The 25,875-nt window shown below is 40.3% G+C and overlaps 1 protein-coding gene across 2 annotated transcripts in view; it reads left to right on the top strand.

The window, feature by feature from the left end:
- The window catches only part of CLIC4 (chloride intracellular channel 4), a 66,786-nt gene that overhangs the window by 6,799 nt on the left and 34,112 nt on the right, over positions 1–25,875 (top strand). The window contains exon 1 of one of the 2 annotated variants that reach the window (XM_049617782.1): positions 17,425–18,120. The exons of the other annotated variant lie outside the window; for it this stretch is intronic. The gene's annotated coding sequence lies outside the window, so the exon portion shown is untranslated. Of the gene's footprint in view, positions 1–17,424; positions 18,121–25,875 lie in introns of those variants that run through there. 2 annotated transcript variants of the gene reach the window in all.

Here is a 25,875-nt window from a genome sequence, read left to right as displayed (position 1 = left end):
AGAGAATCTGAGCAAACGTTGGAGAATAGAACAGCAAGTAATTAGGTGAAAGCTGAAGTCATTAAGAACTTTTAAGGGTATGTGAGTTCTGCCACCTGTCTTCCTCTGCTAAGAACCGGTTCCTTTATTTTGGGGGTGGAGACCTGGTGGTAGGTGACAAGAGGGAAAGTTCTTTAAAAACTGAACACGAACTGAAGGAGGCTGTCGCGCTCCTAAGGAAGCCGGCAGCGTGGTGGGGTGTCCGTGACAGTGGACTAGCAGAGAAAAGGAAGGTATTCAGACTTTAGGAATGAAATTTTAGCCTCAGACATACAGATGCCCAAGACAGAATTGAAAAGTGTTCAGAGACACACGCTGAGGAAGAGTGTGCGGTTCTAATGCACAGCATGTTTTAGTTAACACGGGGATCCAGAATTTTGGCTTGAAAGTGTTTAGGGCTGTTGATCCTTCACTAAGTCGTGTAAAAACTGTGGCTAGCCATCAGTAACACAAGCTTTATTTACACTTTGTAGTTTTCGGCAGTACCCTTGGTTGCAAATCCTGTTTTTTTAATCACTTAGCATAAGTAGTATCTAACTTTTGTCTGCTTCAGTTTAAATATTGACCCGAAATTTGGAAAGTAATGCCATTTCCTTTCTGCTTCCTAGTATATTCGTTTTATACGTAATGTGCTCTTTGAAAAATATGTGTTTTTTGGGGGGGCATCTAGGTGGCTTAGTCCATTTGAGCACCCAACTCTTGATTTTGGTTCAGGTCATCATCCCTGGATCATGAGATCGAGCCCCATGTCGATCTTATGCTTAAGACTGTCTCTCCCTCTGTCCCTCTCCTGCTTGCAGCACTCTCTCAAATAAAAAAAAAAAAAAATGTGTTTTTTCCCCAATTACACAAACCATATGTGTTTACTGTAGACAACCTAGAAAACACAGGAAAGCACACATAAAATAAAATTACTAAATAAATAAAATTACTAAAAAAATTACCAAATAAAACCTTCCTTCTGGAAATGGCTGCTGTTTCTATTTTGTTATATATCATAGTCTTTTCCATAAACTTGCAAGAATTATTGATGAGAGCATTTTAAAGTTCTTCATGACAGCAGAATACTTGGATGAATGAAAAATGGTATGTAACATGTAGTGAGTTGTGAGTTGATTTAAAGGAAATATACTTTATTTAGTTTTTTTTTCCCAAAGAAACTCAGATTGTATCTGGATTTATCTTCCTAATGACCCTAAAAGAGCATTTACTCTGATTTCTGCTGCAAGTAAGCAAGCCCTTTTTGTTGTGAAATTTGCCAATACCTAGAATTGCTCATAGAAAAGATACTGATTAAATGGCTTGAAGGTAGCCTGCCCCTTTGTGCTCTTTAGGAGAAATCTGTTCTGAAAATCCAAATTATATTTTAGTATTAATTTTCCTCTTTAATCTTGTAGTAGGTACCCATTGTACAGCTAGAGGATATAAGATAGAATCTTTGCCTGGAAATGGTCCAGCACAATATAGAGATATTAATAAAAGCAAACGTTAATTGAATACATTCTCTGTAGTCAGTGCTGGAGACACATAAAGGCGTGAGAGCAGGTTTCTGGTCTTTAAGGAGCTCACAGTATCCCCTGATGGAGAGTTAGACGGTGAGTAAATGAGCCCTGGTTGATGATGGCATTTTCATATACAGTATAGCGACTTTTTGGCTTGTGCTTTTTAAAATGCAGTTGAATTAAGACCTTAAGAAATGATTTATTTGGTATCTAACTGACTTGGACACGAGTGACATGTTTATGTTGTGTGCTGACAGATGAAAGGTACTTAGTACTCTGGAACCTACTACGTATGGTATATTATTAGCCGTTTAAAGAAACTTGAATCTTTTCCCTCAGTAACTTAGTTATGTGTTAATATTCTGTAATTTTTATCTATCTAAAATGAAACTGATACTTCTTGCCTCAAACGTTAAATGGAGCCTACTTGCTCTAGTTGTTTATTGAATTAGATACAGCTCCTTGATCTGGCAGGCAGAGCCTTTCAGATCATGACCCAACTGGGTTTCCAGTCTTATCTCCCACAGCAGCTGTAAATTTACCTCAAATTCTAGCTAGACTCATCCTGAATATGCCCTGTACTTCTGTGTCTCCACGCAAGACTTTTGCTGGTACTTACTTCATTTGAAATATCTTTGACTTCTCCAGCCCCTTCCCCACCTCCAATTTCTGCCTGCCCAGAGGAATAAATTGTTACTTTTTCAGTCACTTTTTCATTCAGTCAACGTAACAGATAGTGAGGTCGTTGTTGTGGGGCCTTGGCTACATCAAGGAATTTCATGGCTTTCATATTCAGTTGGGGGAGGCAGACCATAAATTATGTCCACTAGTGATAAGTGCTGGAAAGAAAACTCGAGTAGGGTACGGAGTATAGAATAGTAGGGGGTGCTGTTTTTGATTTAACAGGACCTTTGGCTAGCCTTGTGGAGAATAGCCTAGAAGGAGGCATGGTCAGAAGCAGAGAGTCCAATTAGCTATTTAGTAATTCAGGCAGGAGATTGGTGGCTTGGCCTAAGGTGAGAAGTAGTCTGATTAGAAGATTTTTGTTCTGAAGAAATTACAGGATGACGAAGTTGCCACTGATTGAGACGGGGAAGGCTGCGGAGAGCTAGTTCTGACTGGGCAAAGATCAGGAGTGTCGTTTTTGACACGATAAATTTTAAGACCTCCTGTAATCTTTTGTCTAGTGGGAGAAGCTTATGTTAAAGAAATACACAAACACAGACAGCATATAATTACATTAAAGACAAGAATAGGGCATTTCTTGAGAAGAAATGCCAGGAAATCTAATTTAGATGGAAGCTGAGTGGGGCTTTCTCTGAGAAATGACATGTAGGACGAATAGTAATTAAGAGAAGAATGAGGGGAATAGGATTCCAGGCTGGAAGAATTGATGCATGTAAAGGCTGGAAATACTCAACAAATTGAGAGTGTGACTGGAATAGAGGGAACAGAATTGAGGTGCAGAGTGAGATGGAGATGGGCTACATCATGGAGGTCTTTGTAGGTCATGTGACTTTTATCCTTAGTAAAAAGAGTAGTTCTCAAAACATTTTAAGCAACGGAGTGCCGCGGTTTATTTTGATATGAGTAGTCTCCCCACTCTGGAAAATGAAATGCGGAGAGGCGAGAGTAGGACCAAGGCAACCTATTTGGAGGCCATTGTGGTCGAGACAGATGATGATGGCTTGGATTGGGGTGGTGATGGGGAGAAGAGAGTGGATTTGAGATACATTTTGGAGGTGGAGTCAATAGGAAGCTAGCAAAGGAGTTGTATGTAAGTTTCTAATCAGATTCACTGGTTGAGAGCGGTGCTTTTTATTGGAGGAGGAGGAGCAGACAGTGTTCATGTTTTGCCTTCTGGAGTCTGGGATGACAGAGATGTCAAGTGGATATGTCTAGTAGAAAGTTGGATATACAGATCTCATGTTCTGTAAGAGGTCTAGGGGCGCCTGGGCAGCTCAGTTGGTTGAGCGTGTGACTTTGGCTCAGATCATGATCTCTTGGTTCGTGGGTTCGAGCCCCGTGTCAGGCTCTGTGCTGACAGCTCAGAGCCTGGAGCCTGCTTTGGGCTCTGTGTCTCCCTCTGCCCCTCCTCTGCTTGCTCTCTCTCTCTCTCTCTCCCTCCCTCTTAAAAATAAATAAAATGTTAAAGCAAACAGCCACAACCAGAAAGAGGTCTGGGGGTGGTAGTGCCTGGGTGGTTCAGTTGGTTAGGCATCCTACTGTTGATTTTGGCTCAGGTCATGATCTCACAGTTCATGGGTTCGAGCCCTGTGTTGGGTTCTGTGCTGACAATGCAGAGCCTGCTTGAGATTCTCTTTCTCCCTCTCTCTGCCCCTCCCCTACTCAAGTGTGCCCTCTCTCTCAAACTTAAAAAAAAAAAAAAAAAAAAAAAGGTCTAGGCAGGGTAGAGAAAGTTGGGACTTGTTACATATAGCTGCTTATATAGTATTTAAAGTGTGAGACCATTCACTGGGTGAATGAGGAGCAGTAGGGAAAAATGCCCAGGACCAAGTTCTAAGAAACTCTCAACACTTAGGGGTTGTGTAATAGAGAAGCTGAAAAAAGGAGAACAGGGAGGAGTTGCAATAAGGCAGTGTGGGGAGAGGAAAGCTGCAAGAATGGGGTACCAAAGAAGCCAGGAGAGGCTTTTAAGAAGGAGGGAGTGACCATTTGTGTCAAGTAAGATGAATGTCTGTTTGATTTATTGCCTGGAAGTCATTGGCAACACAGCAGCAGCCTTGGTGGAGTCCTGGTGGGAAAGCCATAGCAGAGTGGGTAGAAGAGAGAATAGAAAAGTGCCAGCCATGTGTAATGCCAGCTCTAACGCGAGACCTGGCTATGCGGAAGGAACAGGTTGGTAGTCAGAAGAGGAGACATTTTAAGGGGAGGCATTTCTAAAAATTATGAGCTGAAAGGGCTATAATGTTGGAAAGAACACTACATCATCATATTGGAGGGGAAAATAGTTCCCATGAGAGTCTCCTGATTCACCGACTGGGAGGCCTTTTTCAGTGAGGAAGGTCTGTTTTGTGTATATTTAGAATAGATGTGCTTATTACCACTGACTTATTTTTGGGTTGCATTTCCCAAATGCATGAGGTAGAATAAATATGTAGAAGATTATTTCATATTTAATTGAAATAATATAAACATGTATGGGTGCTTTCTATATGCCAGGCACTGGGCTAACTGCATTACTTGTGTTGACTCAATAAAATGTTTGCTGAAGGAGTATACAGAAGCTCCCCCCCCCCCAACCCCCGTGCTCAGGGTTGATTCCAGAGGAGGCTGGTGGGAAAAGAAGATATAAAATAGGTGATTGGGGAAAAGCAAATGCTTATGAAATTCACAGAAATTTTCAAACAAGAGAAATAGACTGTGATGCAAATCACTGGGCTCAGTGCATTATGGCTGTTTTGATTTAGTGCCTCAGAATGACTATTATTTTAGGTTGAAGTGAACAGATTTACTTTTTTCCCTCGTACAATAAAAAAGAGCGAGGGGAGAGTCCGTGACTGCGTCCTGGCCCTGAGTACGTGGCTTGACAGCCAGAGGGCTGAAGAGTCGCCATCGCTGTCTTGATGACTGAGCAGGGACCCCTGTGCTAGATTATAGTGCTGCCTTTGGTGTCGCTTGTAAATGTTCTTTCTATCCTTGGTAATATTTGAGATTGGAGAGCCCAGAGTCAGAGCCAGGGGATGATTATCGACTTGAAGTATCATTTGTATTTTCTATGTGGCACTAAATAGTCTATTTCAGAGTTGAAGATGGTTAGAATAAATATTGCAAGTAGGCAATTGAGTTATCGATTGGAAGACTGGATCTTTATGTTGTCGTCGCATAGTGGTGAAGAGCATTGTCTCTGGAACTCATGTGGACTGTGTCAATATTGGTTCTGCCTTTCGCCAGCTGCCTTGGTGTCTCTACTAGGGTAATGGTATCTACTTCTTGGGCTTTTGTAAAGATTACAAGAATTAATACAAGGAAAACACTGAAGGTCTGGCATATCCTAAGCATTATTTGCTTATTATTATTACATGGGCCTTTGGCATGCTGAGTTAAGACTCTACTGGCTCATGGTTGGTTTATTTGTTCAACACATGTGGTTTCAATCTCCAGGATGTTGCTAAGAGAAGCATCTGCCAGGCTGCTACTACAAATAAATAGGTGGGGAACTTTCCATTCTTTATCAGAAGAGCAGATATAATTAGAAAAAAAATTCAAGATCAGTCTCAAATTTATTCCTGAATTAAGTGAACCATGATCCTGTTGACACTTTCTAGATAACTAAAGGACATTCAGTTTGGACTCTGCCTCAGCAGCTGTTTCTGGACTAGTAGCTAAAGTTTTAAGAGTTTATTATTAGTAGGAGTGTCTTCCTTCCTTCCTCCCTCCCTCCCTCCCTTCCTCCCTTCCTTCCTTCCATTTTTTGTGAGAGCAGAAAAGAAGTGGAGAATAATCTGTGGCTTATTGAATCTGTCTAGTGGTTCTGTGAATTATGGATTTGGTATAATAGTGCCTTGTGCTGCTACATTTTCACTTACAAAGTTGAACTGGTCATACATTAACTGACATTTATCTAATGCTTTCTTTCTTTTTTTTTAAATGTTTATTTATTTTTGAGAGAGAGAGGAAGAGAGAAAGAGCAAGCGTGAGGGAGGGAAGCGGAGGGAGAGTGAAGAATCTCAAGCAGGCTCTGCACTGTCAGCACAGAGCCTGACATGGGGCTCCATCCCACGAACCACGAGATCATGACCTGAGCCAAAGTCAGACGCTTAACTGACTGAGCCACCCAGGTGCCCCATTATCTAATGCTTTCTTTATGGGAGATACAGACATGTTTAGGAGAGATTAGGTTCTATTTAATTTGTAGCAGAAGAAATTGAGCTAGTGTAGATTGACAGGTTTTATGCTTAGTAATTTTTAAGGGGGTAAGAGTAGAGAGTTGAAGTCTCCTAATTCTTAGTTGATTTCTAGACCCTAAGATTGTTACTGTTGTTGTTTTTTAATTCCACTTTAGACCACAATGGGATGATGATAAAACTTTAGCATGGCTGTAATTAATAGGTGATGTAAGGATCGTAAACTGATTTTAAAACCCTTCATTTTATGATAGTGTTTTAAGCTCCTTGAAACCACGTAATTTATTCCTGTGTAAGAGTACACTGGTACATGAAAATGAGCAGTAAGTTTTTGTTTTTCTGTTAAAGTCAGAATAAGAGGCATAAGATATTAGAGAGCGTTGTATATTTACTCTGGTCCAGGCACGGTGTGCCACGCCCTTTTCATGTTAGCAAATTTAATCCTCCTATAAACTCTGAAATAGGTACTATCAATACTGTTTTACACACGAAGCTTAGAGAGGCCATTGCTTGTGTGTGGCTGCAGGGCTAGTAGGTATTTGTACGGAGGTCTTTGTTATCCAGAGCCTGACTCTTAACCACTAAGAGCTTTTGTGTTTATATTTTTTCTTTATTTGAAACTTGAATGTTTACCTAACGTAGTTTTGTTTTCACTCTTTGCTGTATTCAGTCACCCTGAAAAATAAAAAAATAAAAGAAAACATTCTGAGAATGTTTAAGGGTATTTCTAAAACATACTGACAACCAGCAAGTCTAGATGGTTCGTTAAATGAGTTTGGTTTCTTTCAGTTCTCTTGGTTAAATTTGAAAGGAAACTAAAATTTCCATTACCTCACCTCTGTGCATTTTGGGGGCCTGGTTAATTAGTATTGTAAAGTTCTGTAAAGGGTTTATTCATAAACTTGTTAAGGAACTTGACTGGAACATCACATATTTGATTTTAGGATTGCTTTACAATTTAGATGTGTCCAAGCAGTCTGAGTTTAACAGAAGTAACATACCAAGTTGTTAATATTTTTCTTTGTGTTCTTTTTTTTTTAACCTCCTCTCCCTTTAGAGGAGCCTACAGTAATCTTTGCATTGTTAATAGAAAAAAAAGCAAGGAAGTTTCTTTTTGTGGAGAGAGGAAATGACTGTTAGTTCAGGACTTTATCCATATTAGGTATAAACTAAATATAGAAGTGTAATCCAGGAGTGAAGTCACATCTATAAAGTTTCTTAAGCAAAGCTAATGAGATCAGCCAGTGCTTTTGGATTTGGGGTTTTTTGTTTGTTTCATTTGGTTTCGTTTTTTCTTTTTTCTGGCTCACTTAAAAGGCTATGAAACTGATTAATCCTGTGGTCTGTCTTCTTTTGTCCCTTAAAGAAAAACCAGACCATTTATAAGGAATCTTTCTTTAAAACACACACACACACACACACACACACACACACACACACACACACACAAATTCTGCTTTCTGTAGAAAGAATAGTTGCTTATGTCTTTTTTGAGGGAGGTTGTAAATATGTTCGTTTCTTTAGTTTCTTGACCCTGTTGTCATTTTCCTATTCCCAATTCTCTTCTCTTTTCTCTTCTCTTCTCTTCTCTTCTCTTCTCTTCTCTTCTCTTCTCTCTTCGGTGATTTTAACCTTAAGTCTTTTTCACATGTATTTTTACTGTGAGGCTAGACTCTTTCGTCTTTTTGTAAGAAGTGTCTGTCTTACATAGTATTTTCTTGGGTATTCGGTTTTTAACCATGAAGTCAGACCCCTGTGTGGTCAAGTGGTATTAAGGCTCTTCTGATTGGTTGGTGGTAGATATTGTAGAGCAGAATGAAGGAATAAATCTGTTTCTGGCCAGAGCACATGTTGTTCACAAATAAAGACTCTTAAAAGCCCCCCAAAACATTCTTACTGACAATAACTGTTTTCAGCTTCTGTGCTCCTCCTCAGAGCTCTTGGCAAGCATGCGGACGCATTCAGGCCCTTAGGAATGTGCTGTGCTTCTGGAGAGAAGAACGATGCATGCACCTTTATGGTGTATTTCATTATAAATATTTTGGAGTACACCAAACTCTGTAAAAAGTGTAGCTTAACATATAATTTCAAGGGTTTTAGCTCCTGAAACCAAATGCCCTTCAAGGTTTAGCTCCTTCTCTGACCTTGTGCCTTCCTCAGCTGAGCTAATCCTTCCTCCTGTCTGTCTGGAGCATTTGGTGTTTGTATGTTTCTGACCCTCATCTCAGTCATTTCTCATCATATCTTTGTTGCGGGCCAGAATGTGAATTCTAGGAGGTCAAGGATCAGGGACTGTTTACTTCATTTTTCATATTTTCCACCCAACACAATCTTTATATAGGGGAAAACTCACTAATTCAGTAAATATCTGTAAGAGTTTTTGGGCAAATTGGTTGTGTAGTCTGGGGATAGATGAATGCAAGAGAATTTTAAATCTGTTTTTGGTGTTGGGTTCTGTGTTACCTCATAGTAAAATGCCAGAGATAAAAATAGTATTCAATTATTGAGCTTGAGACCTGTAATTTGGGTTTTATGATTAGGGCTCACTAGATAGCCATTGATCTAAACTTAATAACAGATGGGTTTAAAGGCCTAGAGTCTTCAAATTACATAACTGGAAGACCAGGTTCAAATTGTTCTCATCTGTAAAGTGGGTGTGTTTCTTACAACTGATGTCCAGTCCAGTCCAGATTTATTTTATATGCCAGAGTAGCCTTAGTCTTGGGTATTTAGGTCCAGACAGAAAGTTGAGACCTGAGATTTCAAAGTCTGATCCAGATAATTGAATTCTCATAATTAGATGCAGTTTATCAGAAAACAAATACAAATGGAGCTAATAAAAATTCTCTTTAAATAAAAAATTCTCAGTGATAATGAGGGCAGTTTGTCCGAGAAGTGAAGAATATTTCATGAGTGAATTCTTTGACTAGAAGTATGTTCTGTTTTCCAAATGAACTACCTGAAAATCAGCTACTTAAAAGATAAAGGGAAGATTTTGTTTGTATGTCTAAAATAAGATACAAAACTCTTGTAAGTTAGGATTTGCCTTTATCATATTTAATGCACCTGTGTGTTGAAATAGCAAGTAAAAATTTCAGTAATAAACATGCTGTCTTGTACTATTCAGATATTTGATACTGATTTTAGGCTAGCCAGGAAGATAGACAAGAATCCCAAATGTTAACTTTTGCAGCTACGGTACATTGTTGAATGATAATTTTATTTTTTTATTTGTAATTTTTAAAAAAATGTTTTATTTATTTTGAGAGAAAGAGCCTGAGCAGGGGAGGGTCAGAGAGAGAGAGGGGGACATAGGATCCGCAATGGGTTCCATGCTGACAGCAGGGTGAGCCCGATGTGGAACTCAAACTCACACACCACAGGATCATGACCTGAGCCGGAGTCAGATTCTCAACTGACTGAGCCACCCAGGCACCCTGGGTATATATAATTTAAAAAATTTTATTTTGTAAGATATTTTAGTGAAAACTTTAAACACAGATAATCCCAAATAAAATACCAGAGAATGATTCATTCTTTCATATGTTTATTGACTGCTAATATTTTATGTTAAAATTCTGTAGCACTTTTATGAATGCACTTTTTCATTGTTTCATTGTTATTATTATTCCACTGTTCTTAGTCATTTACAGGTCCAAAATTTAGCTATTAAGCAGTACTGTGATGTATATCTTTATAGCCAATTTCCTGTGCATAACCGTATCATGTAAGTCTGTTGTTAAAGTCGCTCACATACCTTATTTATTCTCTGAATTCTTTATTTTTATTTTGTTTATCTAAAGTGTAATCTCTTAAAAAAGAACTTCATGGAGAATTCATATTTTTTACAAAGGGAGAGTTGGATTTTTGACCCTACTTCCGAACTCTTACTGGAATTTCTAGGTCTGGGAACTTGTTGATGAAGAGAAATACCTCTCATCCACTAAAATCAGGTAGCTGCCATACACAGATGGGGGAGGAAGTTTTCTTTTACTCTCAGGACTCTTTCTTTTCTTTTTTTTTTTTTTTTTTTAATTTTTTTTTTTAACGTTTATTTATTTTTGAGACAGAGAGAGACAGAGCATGAACGGGGGAGGGTCAGAGAGAGAGGGAGACACAGAATCTGAAACAGGCTCCAGGCTCTGAGCAGTCAGCACAGAGCCCGACGCGGGGCTCGAACCCACAAGCTGTGAGATCATGACCTGAGCCGAAGTCGGACGCTCAACCGACTGAGCCACCCAGGCGCCCCAGGACTCTTTCTGAATGTAGTTGATACTACAGCGTGTGTATTTTAAAGCCCTTAGTGAAAGTGGGCTGCTGGATTTTGACTAGCATAAGAATTTCACCCCTCCCTTCCCTGCTCCCCCCAACCCCAACATATTTGTCTTCAGCTGCTAGAGGAAGACTCTGGAAGTTAGTGAATGTATCTTTGTTGTTTTTTGTTTGTTTGTTTTAAGTAGGCTTCACGCCCAGCATGGAGCCCAGCGAGGGGCTTGAAGCCACAACCCTGAGATCAAGACCTGAGTTGAGATTAAAGAGTCGGACACCCAACTGACTGAGCCACCCAGGCACCCCAGTGAATTTGTCTTTGTTTACAATATGTTAAAAGAATGAGTCTTACAATGAAAAAGGTGGAGATACCTTTTTTGTATGTGACCAAAGTGCGAATGACTAATTGTAAAGGGCACGTGTTTCTTTTTATAGTAATATAATCATGACAATATTAAAAAGCACAAGTTAGTTTTCTATATTCCAGACATTCACTTATTGAAATGTCAAACGTGCAAATTCTACATAGTTTTATCTGAAAATGCCTTGATTTTATTTCCATTCTTTAAAGATATTTTTGGTGGATATAAGATTTTGGGGTGATTTTTGTTATTTTTATTTAAGCATTTAAAAAATGTTACATATTTTCTGGACTCTGTTATTTCTGATGAAAATTCCACTGTCATTCCAATCATTGTTTGTATGCAGTGTGTTTTTTTTCCCCCAACTATTTTATTTTTTTTATTTTTTTATTTTTTTGCTTTTTAGCATTTTGTGATTAACCTCGCTGTCACTTTCTTTATATTAATCTTGATGTTCATGAAATTTCTTGCATCTGTAGATTTGTCATTATTTGGGAAAAGTTTGGCCATTTTTTCTTGAAAATTTTTATGCCTCATTCTTTTTCTTTCTCTCCTTCTGAGACTCTAATTAAAAATGTAGGCCTTTTGATATTTTCCCATGGGTCTTTGAGACTGTTGATATTTTCACCTTAAAAAAAATTCTTCTGATTAATTTCTTGGATCTGTCTTCCCATTCATAAACCTTTCTCTTTCTTTTCTCTGTTCTACTGTTAAGCCCATGTAGTGGTTTAAAAATTTTTCAGATAGTATATTTTGTAGTTCTTGAATTTCCATTTTCTTTTCAGTCTTTACTGAAATTTTTTATCTTCCTTTATGATGAACATATATATTTTGTTAAGTTCTTGAGCATAGTGATAATAACCGCTTGAAAATCCTTGCCTGCAAATTATACCACTTGGGTCAACAAAGGGTGTGTCCGTGATTATGTGATTATTTTTTTCTCTTGAGAATGGGTTGTGTTTTCCTGTTTTCTTCCTGGGAATAATTTTGGATTGCATTCTGGATATTGTGAATGACAAGTTGTAGAAGCTTTGGATTTGGTTATGTTCCTTTGAAGAGTATGGATTTTGCTGCTTCTTCTTCTTTTTTTTAAAGCAGGAATGAACTGAACTCAAAGTACAAAACTCTTTCCCCCATGATGGATGGCAGCTTAAATTTCAGTTCAGTTCTGTTAGCTGCTCTGCTTGGATTCTGTACTGTGCCTGTGTGTGCTGGGCATTAGCTAGAGATTTAGGCAGAGTTTTATGCAGATTTTAGGGCTCTGGTTCTCCCACTATCTTTTTTATGGTGTTCTGCCTTATTTTCCAGTGGTGCTTTGAATGCTGTTCTTCAAGCCAGCAGAGCCTTTTGGAGTTTTAGCTGCCCTGCATGGCACAAGAATAAAAGATAAAAATTGGGGAAAATTGTGCAGCGTATTTCCTTTCTTCCAAGTGTCAGCTCCCCTCTGATGTCTGCTGCTTTTGTTTACTCTCCAGTGCCCACAAGTGGTTGCTTTTTTTTTAATTTAAAAAAAAAATTTTTTTTTTTTAACATTTACTTATTTTTTGAGAGACAGAGAGAGACAGAGCACAAGTGGGGGAGGGGCAGAGAGAGAAGGAGACACAGAATCCGAAGCAGCTCCAGGCTCCAAGCTGGTCAGCACAGAGCCTGACGTGGGGCTCAGACCCACGAACCGTGAGCTCATGACCTGAACCGAGGTCGGCCACTTAACCGACTGAGCCACCCAGGCGCCTCAACAAGTGGTTGCTTTTGTGTGGAAGTTATCATTGTTATCGGGGTAGAGGGTTGATTTGTGGGAACTATTTGACCATACCAGAAGCCTCAAACTGTTTTTTTTCTTTTTCTTTCCCCCCCCCCCCTTTTTTTAAAAAGGTTTATTTATTTATTTTGAGAGAGAGAGAGGGAGAGAGAGAGAGAATCCCAAGCAGGGTCCATGCTGTCAGCGCAGAGCCCAATGTGAGATCAAGACCTGAGCCAAAATCAAGAGTTGGACACTTAGCCAACTGAGCCACCCAGACACCCCTTCTTTTTATTTTTTAAAAGATTTTAAAGTAAACTCTATACCCAATGTGGGGCTTGAACTCATAGCCCCAAGATCAAGAGTCACATGCTCTACTGACTGAGCCAGCCAGGCATCCCTCAGAAATTTTTTTTATGTTTATTTATTTTTGAGAAAGAGAAGTGGGGGGGGGCGGTGAGAGATGGGGGAGGACAGAGGATCTGAAGCAGGCTCTGTGCTGAGAGCAGAGAGCCCAATGTTGGGATCGAACTCACGAACTGTGAGATCATGACTTGAGCCGAGGTTGGATACTTAACCAACTGAGCCACCCAGGCGCCCCTCAGGTTGTTTTTTTCAAGGTAAGTTTATAATTTTAGGGTAGTTTTAGATTTATAGGAAAATCGCAAAGATGGTACAGAGAGTTTTCAAATTGATTTGTTTTTTTAAAAGTTTATTTATTTTGAGTGAACGAGAGAGAGAGAGAGAGAGAGAGAGAACGAATCCCAAGCAGGCTCTGCACAGGCAGCACAGAGCCCAGTTTGGGGCTCGAACTCATGAACTGTGAGACCGTGACCTGAGCCAAAGTTGGATGCTTAACCGACTGAGCCACTCAGGTGTCCCTTAAAATGCTGAATTTAGCTGCCACTTAATGCCAGCATTCTGATGAATTCCATAATGCTGCCATGTCCTGGGGAACTGTTGAGGTATGGAAGACTGTTTTTGCCTTTTTGCTAAGTGTCCTCAACTGTTACGGTTTTTGAACCTAGATCTCCTTTTTATGTGTGCACGCCTGTGTGTATTTATGTTGTGTGTTTTCTGTTTCTTCCTTTGCCCGCTCAGCTGTGTTCATGCAGTCCATTCCCTTTACTTTTCTGTTGTCGTCTGTTGTAGTTTGGTAAGTCAGGTAGACAAACTTGTTAAAATTTGTTTGGAATAAGAATAAATCATTTCTGAGAGCTTGAGTGTTGATTTGATGAGTTCAGGTACATGACCTTTAGTATGTGGTCTTGGTGACCTTGGTGTTGGTTATTCAGAGGCTTTTTCTCTAGACGTCTGCTGACCAGTGTGAGAGCCACTAGCCATATGTGGCTTTTGAGTGCTTGAAATGTGTTTCGTTTGAATTGAGATGTACTATAAAATATATACCAGAATTCAAAGATTGAGTACAAAGAAAAGAATGTAGTATTTTTTGTGTCATTTATGTGTTGAAATAATGTTTTAGATACATAGAATTAAGTAAGATATTATTTAAAGTAGTTTCACGTGTTTCTTTTTTACTCTTTAAAACATGGCTCCTAGAAAATTTGAAATGAAATTTGTCGATTACATTGTATTGATTGTAGGTCAGGGGATTTATCTTGGTAGTAATGTGCATGTGAGTGAGGTGGTGGTTGTACCCCCAAATCATGAGGTTAAGCAGGCAGGAGTCCAGCGTCTCTTTCTAACCTTGGTGTAAGAAATTATGAGAATGGTTAATTGCATGGACCTCAGCCATCAAACTCGGTTCTGCTACTCCTTAGTTGTAGGACCTAAGACGGGTTGCTTAAGCTTCTCAAAATCTGTTTCCTTATCTGAAATATGAGGAAAATAATACCTAACTTCATATGGTTATTGTGAGAATTACTATATATAAAGCATTTTCATAATAGTGCATCTCACGTGAGATAGAAGCTGCTAAATGAAACAGCTGTTAGCTTGTTCGTAGGCCACTTGTGACGTTTCATTTGCTGTGTTTGATTCCTGTGGGGAGTAGAATCCAGTTTGATCCAGATGGGAAAAGGGGTTCTACTTTTGGTCGTCTTTTTTTTTTTTTTTTTTTTTTCTGACTTGGCATTTAGTATTTTTAATTACATGTGCCATATAATTTTCTCTGAAGAGATAATAGACTTTGTTCCTCCTATCTTAGGCTTTTGATGGGTGAATGTAAATGAAACATTGCAGCAGAACTTGTTTTTGTTATAGTTTTGTTGTGCTTCGATGTAAAGTCTGGTCACTGTATATCTGACACTTTGTTTTAGCAAACGATTCTAGCTGAGACATTTCAGATTTGATTTGAGTATAGATTAGAACTTTTGTTTTCGTTTTCAGCATATGTTTCCAATATGTAACAGAACAGATGTCCTCAATAGAATCTTTCTCAACTGTCATTAATTCCCGATTACTTTGCATTCAGCATTTTTTCAAGCAATATGAAGAATTCTAAAGAAGTTCTGTCATCTTTAAGCAGTTTAGTGTTTTGGCAGTGGTTAGGGACAGGAATAAAATGGGTAAACATTTTGAACATTTTCTTTTAGAATGTTCTTAAATCCAAAAAAAAAGGAGAAACCAAACAGTGCAGAGGTATATCAAGTCATAACCCTCCCCCCACCTCTCCTCAAGTGTGTCCTGAGGTCAACAGGGTCAGTTTTGGTTTGTAGCCTTTCACACTTGAGAAATATTTCCAAGCCATGGTGGTAGTTGTATGGTCATCTCTTGAGGGATTGCTCTGTCTTCCAGCAAAGTAAAGGCACACCCCCACCCCTATCTCGAGCCTTTCCTCTACCCAGTTCCTCAAACCAGAAATCTAGTTCTTTGATTTCTTTTTGAACTTCACTTCCCACATGCAAGTCATGCACAAGTCTTTAGGGTTGTATCCTCTTGGTTCAGTTTAATCCATGCATTTCTCTCCAGCTCCATTGCCTTGAATCCAGCCCACATTCTAATTTTTTTTTTTTTTAACGTTTATTCATTTTTTTGATAGAGCGTGAGTGGGGGAGGGGCAGAGAGAGAGGGAGACACAGAATCTGAAGCAGGCTCCAGGCTCCGAACCGACGGCACAGAGCCCGACGAGGGGCTCAAACCCACGGACCATGAGATCACGACCTGAGCTGAAGTTGGACGCTTAACCGACTGAGCCACCCAGGCGCCCCTAATCCAGGCCAAATTCTGAATCTCCCAGTGTACGTTCTCCACCAGCTCCATGCCCCCAACCTGCTCTCCATATGGTAGCAAGTGTTACTTATTGTCTTAAAAAGGAAGTTGGATGTTGCCCTCATATGCCCCTACCCTTCAGTGGTATCCCGTTACCCTGCTCTCTGGCATTTCCCCCAAGCTCAGTGAAGTCTGGAAATTGTTCTCTACTCAGCACATACTTTGGTATTGAGCACTAACCAGATGCTGGGCAGTGTTTTAAGAGACTGTCATATTAACTCATTTAATCTCCTAACTATGAGGTAGTATTATTCCCCATTTGACATATAAGGAAACTGAGTCCCAGAGAGGTTAAGTAGTGTACCAATATCACACAGCAGGTTAAGCAGAAGGACCCATATAGCAAACCAGACACTCTGCTTCCAGAGACCTTGCTGATTAACCATCGTGTGCAGTGGTTTCTTTCTGCGCGAGAGGCACTGGGCCAACATTTGTTACATGGGAGAATAAATTGTTCCCTTTGTAAACGTAAAATTCAGACTCCTTAATTTGGTCTAGAAACTCATGATCTGGCCCCTGCCAATACCACTTTCTGTCGTACTCATGCTGGCGCTTTGCATGGCGGACTCCTTGTCTTTCTTTAGCTCTAAGAGAGCTCTTACGACCATCTAAAGTAGGTGCTCTTTACCCTTACTCTTACTATTTTGCTTTCCTCTTGGCACTTACTGCAGTATACAGTTTTTCACTTGGTATATTAACTGTTTATTCCACACAAATCTGCATTTCTCAGTTCTGCTCTTTTTTGGGGTTGGTTGCAGCCTCTGGCTACCGTCAAGTTGGCCACAGCAGCCAGAGGTTTCACATTCAAGGTTTCCTCTTCTGGTGTCTTTGTTTTAAGAGCAGGAAACTTCTCACGAGACTCTTGTCCACCAGAACTGGGGCTAGTCACCAGGTCTGCCACTAATCACTGGCAAGAGGAATGGAGCTACCATGACTGGCTTAGGATTAGTCAGGATTTACTCCTAGTATTGGGGATTGGGTCATCCTCCCCTGTGTCACTTGGGGGAAGGACAGAATGGATACCTGATCACAAATGGGAATTCTTTCTTTTTTAATTTTTAATGTTTCTTTTATTTTTGAGAGAGAGAGAGGGTGAGCAGGGGAGGGGCAGAGAGAGTGAGACACAGAATTTGAAGCAGGCTCCAGGCTCTGAATTGTGAGCACAGAGCCCAACGTGGGGCTTGAACTCCGAAACTTCGAGATCATGACCTGAGCTGAAGTCCAACACTTAACCAAATGAACGAACCACCCACGTGCCCCTCTTTTATTTTATTTGTATTTTATTTTATTTTTTAAATTAAAACTTTTTTAAAAAACGTTTATTCATTTTTGAGAGTCAGAGAGACAGAGCATGGGCAGGGGGAGGGGCAGAGAGAGAGAGGGGGACACAGAATCCGAAGCAGGCTCCAGGCTCTGAGTTGTCAGCACAGAACCCAACGCAGGGCTCGAACTCACAAACTGCAAGATCATGACCTGAGCTGAAGTCAGACGCTTAACCACCTGAGCCACCCAGGTGCCCCACTCCCGTTTTATAAATGGGACTCCTATCAGCAGTAAGTAGGAGAATGGATACTGGGCAGGCAATTCTCAGAGTTTGCTATAGTGGCTTCTGTAATTTGCTAGCTGTGTTCCAAGTTCACTTAGAGAACTAATTTAAATTTTTGAGAAGCATTAATCAAGGAGATTTGACTTTAATAAATATATTTTTTTCTATGCTAATAACCTGGAGCACATTTTTTGTAACTCAGAGGCTTTCATTGTTAGCAATCAACGGAAAGCTAATAAATAGTAAAGCATCTGTAGCAGATGAGGTCCTATGGTAAGATGAAAAAAATGTATGCCATCTCAGTTGAAGTTACAGGCTAGCTCAGGAGATAACTGTGCAGGGATATGAATAGGAAACTGGTAATACATAGTAACAGTTTAAGAGATCACAAGGCAACTCAGTATTCATTGTTAAGTAAGTGGCACAGGCTTGCTATGCCCTTGGAGTTTGTAAGAGATGGAGAATCTTGAGCCCTACCCCAGATCTCCTGGAGCCAAAGCTGCATTTTGACATGATCTTCTGATGATTTGTGTTGACATCAGAGTCTGAGAAGCCAGAGTAGAAGGTGAGAGGACAGGTAACTGGTTTGGACTAGAGTGATCCAGAAAGATTTCTTAAAAGGTGAGGCTTGAGCTTCACCTGAAGGACAGGTGTGGCAGTGGGCATTTTTGTGGAAGATGATGTGATTTGAGTCACCAAAGTGTCTGATTCACGTGGCCTTATTGTACAGGATGAACGGGAGGGGATAACGGAATCGTGGTGTAGGGTCCTCAGGGACACGGGTTGGTAAATCATCTTGAAGAAGTGAGAACTGTGGCAAAGACCTCATTTTTAAAGACAATTGTACATGTTTACAGGCTTTTTTTTTTTTATCTTAAGTTAAACTATCAGCTACATTGGATAATTGAATCATAATGTGATTTACTAAAGGAAATAAATAGCCTTAGAAACTACTGGAAAACGAATTGTTTGCCTTTCAACAGGTTTAACTCTCCATCGTTGTGGGTAGAAGAAGCAGCTTAAAAAAGGAAGATTTATCATTAAACCCTGACGTGTAGCTAAAACAGTGGGATGAATTGTGTATTTCAGTGATTTCCCCCAACTGCCTTCAAGTAACTTTGTTTTTTTTTTTTTTTAATTTTTTTTTCAACTTTTAAAATTTATTTTTGGGACAGAGAGAGACATAGCATGAACGGGGGAGGGGCAGAGAGAGAGGGAGACACAGAATCGGAAACAGGCTCCAGGCTCCGAGCCATCAGCCCAGAGCCCGACGCGGGGCTCGAACTCACGGACCGCGAGATCGTGACCTGGCTGAAGTCGGACGCTTAACCGACTGCGCCACCCAGGCGCCCCATGTAACTTTGAATCTCGATGACTTTAGTCATAACTGTAAATTTTAGAAGGTTATTTTAGATGGTAAAGTATGATAAACTTTGTTCTTTTACCTGCTCCCTCCTTTTTTTGTATTTGAGAATAAAGTGAAAAGACATGTTTTTGTGCAGTTTTGAATGCTTTCTCAGTTCAGTGATTTAGACTAAAGCAAAAGAACATCAAGTCTCCTGTTAAAAGCTGAATCACCAACGCAGAGGAGCAGCCGTGGCAAAAGCCCATAAAACTGAAACTCCCAGAACCGTGATTTATTGGGGGATGTTTATGACACTTTTGAGAAAATGTTGAAGTGCTATTTCAGTTGTGATAAGGTTGGGGAATGCATTTTGAGTTTCACTGTATCCTGTTTTGATTTTCATTTTTTAGTGTGTTCTAACATTCTTAAATTACTCAGATTCAGCTTTGTAGACCATAGGTATTACAAATGTAGAGACAGTCTTTTCTTATCCAGCACCGGATCTCCAGGATTTAGTGTCGGTCCTCGTACAGTTGATGAATGATTAAAAAGCAAAAAAATTTAATTTAAAAAGATTGATTTTTATCTACCCTTGGAGATAATATATAAATGGTACATCAAAAATGAGTTATAGTTAGAAACTATTAGGACAGAAGTGGAAACTAAATGAATAACTTAAAAACCACGAATTTGGAAATAATTTCAAACTTTCAAGTTGCAGGAATGAGAACAGTACAAAGACCATCCTTTACCTGGTTTACCTATTAATATGTTACCCCATTTGCTTTATTATTTGCTCCTTTTCTTGAAGTTCCATACATTGTGCTCTCTAAGGGTAGGAATATATTCTTGTATCACAGCATTGTAGTTTCCAGCTTCTGTAACTCAGTCTCCACCCCCAAACCCCTACGCTGGGACTGCCCGTTACAAGAGAAAACTAAAGGCAGAGCCGCCAAGTGACTCGCCTAGTGTAAAGTTACATGGCTTCTAAGTGGAAAACCCAACCTGTTCTTCTTTTCTTTCAGTGTTTTTTATTTATTTTTGAGAGAGCGAGAGCGCACGCGCGTGTGCGAGCACATGAGTGGGGGAGGGGCAGAGAGAGAGGGAGACACAGAATCCAAAGGAGGCTCCAGGCTCTGAGCTGTCAGCACAGAGCCCGACGCGGGGCTCGAACTCATGGGCTGTGAGAACATGACCTGAGCCGAGGTCGGACGCTTAGCTGACTGAGCCACCCAGGCACACCCCCCCCCCCCCCCCCCCAATCTTTTTTTTAATTTCGGGTTTGGTCCTTTTTTTTAACATTATAGTAGAATCTTTTTTTTTTTTTTTCCTCCTGAGAAGTCAAATCATTTAGTAATGTAATATAGTAATTACAATTATAGGTCTTTTAAACCAGATCTAACCATCCCACAGCATAAAGGACTTGATCTATAGAGGACTCCTGACACCATTATTTCCTCGACATTGTTTGGCTGTAAGACAAACCCTTAGAAACATTGTTGTTACCTTGTTTTGCTTCTGCTTCTTAGTTTGTGTAAATAAGAATGTTTTTGGGGCACCTGGGTGGCTCAGTAGGTTAAGCATCTGACTCTTGGTTTTGCCTCACGTCATGATCTCATGGTTTCATGAGTCTGAGCCCTGCATCAGCTCTGTGCTAAGGATTCTCTGTCTCCCTCTCTCTTTGTCCCTCTCTGTCTCTGTCTCTCTCAAAATAAATAAATAAACTTTTTTTTTTTTTTTTAAGAATATTCTTGAATGTGAGTGTTTAGGTTTCTAAAGGGCTTTAGGTTGGCTTCGTTTAAGTCTTGGTATGCCCTGGTTTGAGGCCAGATAGCGTAGTATTCCTTTAAAATATGGGAGGCGGCTGTTATGTACCCAAACTGCCTCTAACAAATAGTGACCAGGTTGCTGGCCTACAAAGAGCAGAGTCCAAAAGGCATCACGAGGAATTCAAATTCAAAGTCTAACTGTGGAGTAAACTTCCTTCCAGTCTTTATTTCTTGGCACATTTTTCTTCTGGGTCAGTGTTTACCAAAATGTGGTCTGCCCACCAAATGCATCAGAATTTGAATTGCTTGACGCACTTGTTAAAAATTGCAGATTCCTGGACCTCACCAGAGACCTACTGAATCTGAATGTCTGGAGGTGAGGCCTGGAAATCTGCATTTTAAACGCACTTCTTGTGGACTTTTCTGTAGCCTGAGATGTGAGAATGCTGCTCCTGTACATTCTGTCATATCTCTGTCATTCAGCTTCAGAACTTTTCCACGTTCATTCTGTAGCTTTTGTTTTACTTCATTTTCATATGTTTGGGGTGGAAGGCTTTTGTTTGCTTGCTTTTTTTTTTTTTAAACTTTCTTTATTAATTTTGAGAGCGTGAGTGGGGGATGCACAGAAAGGGAGAGAGAAAGACTCCTAAGCAGGCTCCGTGCTGCCAGCACAGAGCCCAGTGTGGGGATTGAACTCAGGAAACTGCGAGATCGTGATCTGAGCCGAAACCAAGAGTTGGATACTTAACCTACTGAGCCACCCTGGCACCCCAACCCTGGCACCCCGCCTTGCTTCTTTTTTTTTTCTTTTTAAGATGAAAGACTCATGTGCATAGTACAAATATCAAAAAATGTGAGAGTGTAAAAGGTATGCAGTGAATAACTCCCTCCCAGTGTCTTGGCTTTAGAGCAGTTGTGCTGTTCTGAGCCCTTTGGTGTGTTATCTCATTCAGTTCCCCTCAACAATCCAATGGTAGGTCCTGTTATTGTTTCCATTTTATGCCCGAGGAAGACTGGCCCAGAGAGGTTGAGTCACTTTTTCAAAGTCACACAGGAAGTGGTGGCTTTGTGTGAGTCTGGCTCTTAATTAACCACCGTCCTCTGCTGAATTAGAGAATGCAAGGATCAACTAGGTTTAATACATGTAAAGAGCTTGTTCTGGGAGAGTAGAGAGTTCATTTTCAGTAGGGTAAATGTTTTATGTGAACTCAAACAGCCTAGCCTGGAGTTTCATCTAACCCTGGTAGTTGGGTATCCTCATGTAATTTCACACGAATCAGTTCTTCTCTAAATTGCACAGTGGACTTCAGGAGTTGGTGACACTGAACAAGAAAATGGTAGCAACTGAGGTCTTTCCCAGGCCCTGCCATTGGCTGCTTTATTTACATCGCCAGAGCTTGGGATACAGGAATTGTTCCACTCCGTATCCTTTGGCTTTATTTGTAGACTTAGTTCTGTGATTCTTTTCCCTCTCTCATTTTCTGGAAGAATAAAGTGACTGGAGATTCTAATGACTAAGTGCTCCAACTTAAAAACCTGTTGTTAGGGCTTGAGTTCTGTGCATGAAGTGTCTTTAAAGTCAAGTAGCATTTACTAAACTCTGACCATGTGCCAAGAACTGTGTGTACCCTAACAGACTTGACCCCCTAATAACATGGCATAGGAAGTCCAGTTTCACAGATGTTAAGTAACTTACTAAAGATTACACATCTAATAAGTAGTGAAGTCAGGATTCAAAATCCAGATGTCTGATTCTTTCTTTTAATTTATTTTATTAAAAAAAAATTTTAATGTTTATTTTTGAAGAGAGAGACACAGAGTGTGAGTGGGAGAGGGGCAGAGAGAGAGGGAGACACAGAATGGGAAGCAGGCTCCAGCCTCCCAGCTGTCAGCACAAAGCCAGACGTGGGGCTCGAACCTGTGAACCACGAGATCGTGACCTGAGCCTCAGTCGGACGCTTAACCTACTGAGCCTCCCAGGCGCCCCAGATGTCTGATTCTGAACCCTGTTTCTGACATGCTCTGCAGACCCTGTAGACGAGTGAAGGCTTGTTAAACCTCAGGACTCTAAACCTTGGTTCTAGCATGTGTTTAGGAAAGTCTCTGAAGAAATGAATAATAGAAACCAGGTGACTTTGCCCATTTATCATGTTGTTTTGAGACTTTTAAGTTAATCTAAATCAAAGCAAGCCATTTAGTGTATTCAGATAGCAAATTTAGGTAGAATCCACAGTAAAGGTAAATGAAGCCTTAAGGTTTTTAAGTTTACTCTTTTAGCAGCATATTGTTATATACATTCCTTAGAAAGTATGTCAAGGAAAATAATTTAATGGTCAGGAGCACAGGTTTACCTTAGGTTCCTAGTTTGTCTTTCTTACCCTAGTCACCCCCTGCGCCACCCCCCCCCCCCCAGTCCCTTAGTCACAAAGGAGGAATGGAGTTCAAACTTGCCTTCTTGGGTGTTTTAAAATGACTATTCTAACAACTGATTAAACTAGGTTTTCTAAGTGAGCCATTCCTTAACCTGGAATTAGTAAAACATTAAAATATTTATGGCATCTACCACTGACCCCTATTTAGCAATGTAGGAGTTAATATGGAAGTTTCTGATTAAATACTGGTATTAGGCAATTCAGGAATTACAACAGAGGCCTGGAGGGAGAAGGGTGAGCAATAGTGAGTGTGTAAGAGGAGCCCCAGATAGCAAGTTAAGCAGAACTGCTCCTTTTGTAAGAACATTTAAAATGAATGTTTAGACCCAGCCTTTACCTGGAAATTGGTGGTCATTTCTGGGTCAGTGGGATTATTGAAGTTTTTGCCTTATTTGGGTTTTCTAATTTTTGAGAAAACATGGACATGTTTGTTTTTTAATAAGAGATCATAATATTAGAACTATGTATTCCAAGGTAACATTTATCTGGTATGTATATATTTATATTTGTAATTTGTGCCTGTGTATTTTTTTTTTTTAACGTTTATTTTTGAGAGAGCATGAGCGAGGGAGGGACAGAGGGGGCGGGGACGGGATCGGAAGCAGGCAGAGCCTGATGTAGGGTTTGAACTCATGAACTGTGAGATCATGACCTGAGCCAAAGTCTGACACTTAACTGAGCTGCCCAGGTGCCCTTTGTGCCTGTATATTTAAAACCGCTTTTTTGAGATGTGATTCATATAGCATATAGTGCATCCATCTAAAGTATACAATTCAGTGATTTTTAGTATATTCGCAGAGTTGTGCAGCCATCACCCCAGTCTAATTTTAGAATATTTTCATCACTCCAGAAAAACATCCCTTTTTATCCAACCTTTCCTTCCTTCCTGCTCCACAGAAGCCCTAGGTAGGTAACCACTAATCTACTTCCTGTCTCTCTACATTTGCCTGTTTTTTACATTTCATATACATGGAATTATACGCTACCTGGTTTTTGGTGACTGGCTCCTTTCAGTTAGCATAATTTTTCAAAGTTCATCCAATTTAGAGTGTATGTCAGTACCTTATTGCTTCTTCCTGTTGAATAATATTCCATTGTATGGATATACCACATTTTCTACATTTTTAATTTTGCTTTCTAATTTTAATACTTCTGAGAGACTTCTGCTTCTGGAAAGATAGAGTAGATAAATTGCTTTTTGTCGGTTTGTTTTTTGTTTTCTATTTTTTGTTTTCCGTCTCGATATATCCCAGACCCGGAGCTATAGGAGCCGGCAGCCTAGAAACACCAACAGGTGCAGACAAAAACCTTTCTAACAGAAGCCTGCTCTCCCTGGCCAAAGAACCAGGAACGGGCAGCCTAAGCTTAAGATGGAAAGTTTTTAGGGGCGCCTGGGTGGCTCAGTCCATTAAGCATCCGACTTCGGCTCCGGTCTTGATCTCATGATCTGTGAGTTCGAGCCCCGCGTTGGGCTTTGCGCTGACAGCTCGGAGCCTGGAGCCTGCTTCGGATTCTGTGTCTCCCTCTCTCTCTGCCCCTCCCCTGCTCATGCTCTGTGTCTCTCTGTCTCAAAAATAAATAAAAACATTTATAAAAAAAAAAATTTTTTTTGAAATAAAGTGTCTGTGTGTAGGTAAGAATCATAAAGTGAGACCATCCCATATGGGCCTTAAGAGAAGGAACTGTGTGATGGGGCGGGGGGTTGGAGCTTGGGGGGCTCAGTCAGTTGAGCAGCTGACTTCGGCTCAGGTCATAATCTGGCAGTTCGTGAGTTCGAGCCCCGCGTCGGGTTCTGTGCTGACAGCTCAGAGCCTGGAGCCTGCTTCGGATTCTGTGTCTCCCTCTCTCTGCCCTTTCCCGCTCACAGTCTCTCTCTCTCTCTCTCTCTCTCTCTCTCTCTCTCTCTCTCTCTCTCAAAAAAAAAAAAAAAAAAAAAAAAAGCTGTGACCTTGCCCCTACCCATAGCAGCAAAGGCCAAGCGGTTAGCCCAGACATGCCCTCTGGTGGTGGCCTATAACTTAGCAAGTCCTTTATCGATCTGCATTGGGTGGTCTCCGGTGGGTGGCTGTTACAAACAGTGCTTCATTGCTCCTCTGTCTCTGGGCATCTGTATACATGTTTCTACAGAATAAATTTATAGAAATGAAATGGTTGGATTAATAGCATAAATGAAGCCTTCAAACGTAACTGTTTGATGGATGGCATCAAAATATGGAAACATATAGGAAGTAGCACATTTTCAGTCTACGTTTTTCTCTGTTCAGAGGGAGTGATTTCTATCCAGCCTTTCTGTCCAGTGATTCTGTCCTCTGTGCCTTCCATTTGGCAGTTTAAGCTCATCCTTTGAGCTCTTTTCTTTTCTTTTCTTTTTTGGTTGTGAAATTTCCATCTAGTTCTTCTTTGCACCTTCTACTTCTTGGCTGAGTCTATGTTTTCACTTGTTTCAGGCTGGTCTTCATTGCTCCGTGAAGCATTTTTATTACGGCTGCTTTAAAATCTTTGTCAGCAAATGTTAACATCTCCGTCATCCTGATGTCCATGTTGTTGTTGCCTTTTTCATTCAGTTCGATACAGTTCTTTGTATGACAAGCGATTCTTGATTGAAACCGGTACCTTTTCATATTACGTTAGGAGACTCTGGCTCTTGTTTAAACTTTGTTTAAACTTCCCAAACACTCAAATAAGACTTCTGTGACACTGCTGTGGAGGGGGCTGGGAGGGGAGAAGGGCAACAACACTGCCTGGTTACTGTCAGAGACGGAATGTCTACAGTG

This window comes from Panthera uncia (genome assembly GCF_023721935.1).
Source record: "Panthera uncia isolate 11264 chromosome C1 unlocalized genomic scaffold, Puncia_PCG_1.0 HiC_scaffold_4, whole genome shotgun sequence".
NCBI classification, from domain to species: domain Eukaryota; kingdom Metazoa; phylum Chordata; class Mammalia; order Carnivora; family Felidae; genus Panthera; species Panthera uncia.
The sequence above is the reverse complement of the archived record's forward strand: the minus strand, read 5'-3'. Positions and strand labels throughout refer to the sequence as shown.